This window comes from Diorhabda sublineata, chromosome 7 (assembly GCF_026230105.1).
Source record: "Diorhabda sublineata isolate icDioSubl1.1 chromosome 7, icDioSubl1.1, whole genome shotgun sequence".
Lineage (NCBI taxonomy): Eukaryota > Metazoa > Arthropoda > Insecta > Coleoptera > Chrysomelidae > Diorhabda > Diorhabda sublineata.
Window position 1 is genome coordinate 25,296,273 of NC_079480.1, and position 2,837 is coordinate 25,299,109.

Here is a 2,837-nt window from a genome sequence, read left to right on the forward strand (position 1 = left end):
AAATAAAATTGTATTTACTAATCCTATTCCAACTTTTAGTCGTTTCCAAAATATTTGAGCTTTTAAATTATTATTGTATTTTTCAACAAGTTTTAATTTGTATACTTTTAGTAGGCTTTGTAATAAATGACACTTATTTAACTGTCATTAGTCAATTGTTGATACTTTCGAAAATCGTTATCAATTTAATAATGAATAAATAAAATTTAGACCACACCTGCGTCTCTAAAAATTTATAGAAAACATTTAATATCTGCATAACGGTAAGGTTTAGGTAGGTAGGTAGGAAAGTATACATGAATTTGCCTTATTTTTTACCCCTGAACGCATTTAAATAGAAAAAAACGGGTGGTTCTATTCAAAAAGAAATTTGATATTCACGAACTTAAACTTCGAACACTTTCTATATGCACCCTGTATAAAATGAAAAAATTTTTTACATATATTCAAATGCGTCTGATCTTGCTAAAAGCAACTGAACAGCAACCATTTTCATATCTTTAAGGGTATCATCGTAAAAAAATAATTTATAAGAGTTCGCAATGGTCAAATTTTTTTACAAAAAAATAATTCAAAAAGTATGCATTTTTCGAAAAAAAGTTTTTGTACAAAAGTATACTGAAATTTTCCGTAGATTTGAAAAATGTATTAATATACAGGGTGTTCCATTTAAAATAACAAAGTTAAAGTCTACTTATGGTCGAACTGATTTTATTATAAGTATTTTGCCATATACAGATAGTTTCACTTCATCGTGGGATACCCTGTATAGATTCTGAATGGCTTTTACAAGCTCTTGGATGACTTTTTCTAATTTCGTGATGGGTACGTTATCGTAAGCTTTAAGTCAATGAATAATAGATGTGTTGTCCCATTTCTTTCTAGTTTCCTCTCTATGATTTGTTTTTTAGGCAGAAAACATTATCCGTGCAAGATATTCCCGCACGAAAGCCACGTTCTTGGTGTTTATATTTCGTTTCTATAAGATATTTTATTATTCTTCCATAAATTGTACTTATGGTATTAGTTACAGATGAGCCTCTATAACTGTTACAGTCTAATTGTTGCCTTTCTTGTGTATCGATATTATGAAGGCCATTTTCTACTCTTCTAAACCCAACCTAACTCTTCTGGTATATTTTCATCGCTGGAGCTTTTTGTAAACTGATAAGCCAGCGAAGAATACAGCTTTGCAGTTCAATTTTTAAGTAGTTTAATCGCTTATCCCTCTGGTCCCGGTGATTTTCCCTTTTTCAGATGTTTAATTGCATTTATTACTATATTTTGATCTTACATTAGATTAAAACCCTCAAGGTATATGTTCCACAGTTTCAAGTTATGTGTATTTTTAGTTATTTAGCTTTCGTCCTGTCAAAAGATTGAAAAAGAAGAAGAGAGGACAGTGAAAAAAACATAGTAGCTTGCAAACCTGATAATGCAAGTATGTACTAATAAATAAAATTACTAGTAAAAAATATAGTTTTAATAAAACATATAAAAAAAAGTAATTCAACAATAAACAAACGAAACGGTATTTTCCTACATTTGTCAATAAAAGAATTAAAAAAGCTTCAATGTGGCAAATGCGCCAACCATCTCCGGTCCCACCTAACTTCAATAAGTTCGGTATTGAATATTCCTCAAGTACATGATGAATGTTACAAAAAAGGTGTCACCTTCTGCTCGAAATGACTTCCTTAATGTTTAAAAATATAATTTAATCATTTTATGAACAAGAAACTTTTATAATCACGAATTTAACCTAAATCAGGATATTAAGAAATAAATTACGAAATCGTGGACTAAATATCTGTTCAAGGACACTCTTGTCGTATTCGATGTGTACTCAAAACCGTTCTTTTTCATTTTAAGTGGCAAGTCGAGGTTCACGTCTGCCGATTGATTTCGGTTCAGACAGGATAAGTTAATTACCAGTCAATTTCTGCTGAAACATCGAATCTATCGCTCGATAATCCGCTAAATCGAACGTTTTGGGTGTATTTGGAATCCCTCGTCTAACTCCATTTGAGGGCCGGATATAAATCTAAATTGTGAAACAATTTACTCTTTGGAATATTATACAGTGCGTTTCAAAAAAAAGTGTCTAGGATAGATATAAAACTGAAAAATATTTGTGATTTGCTTAGTAAAAAGATTTCGTTACGCCTTCAATATTCAAGATAAAATTCGTTAAAAAAAATATAAAAATTTTTTACGATTTTCACGCAACTACTGGCAACATTGCAGTACAATTTTATACGAATTTGTTTTGGAAGCTGATACATCCAATGAATTTGTTTTTATGTCTGACTCTCATAGAGGGCGCTAGTTACACGGTTCGTACCAAGTAATATTAAACATTACATAATACAATATTAGATTTATTCATTTATTATTAGTTTATTATTATTATTAGTTTATTCATATCATATTTTAACACTTATAATGTATCAAAACACTAACATATTATATATTTTTTAATGGTACTAATTGGTATTAACATTCTTCAATTATCTTTAATAGAAGTTTGCAAACATAAACATTATTGATAATATAAAAACAACATATTAGTTCACTTCCTTTCAAAGTATTACGTATAAGTTTCGTATGTATAAGTTCTAGTTTACAAAATAAATTATTATACACTCGGGAGCAAAAAAATTGACTCGGGCGACATCCGTGCAATCGCAGTTTCTGGCAAAAAAAACTGGAAACGAAATTTTCTTTTCTTGGCTGCAAGATGATATAAAATAAAGAAGAAGAAGACTTAAGCCAGCTACTGGACTCAAATTAACCCTAGCTCACCAAGCAGCCACTATTTGCCAGACACCACTGTA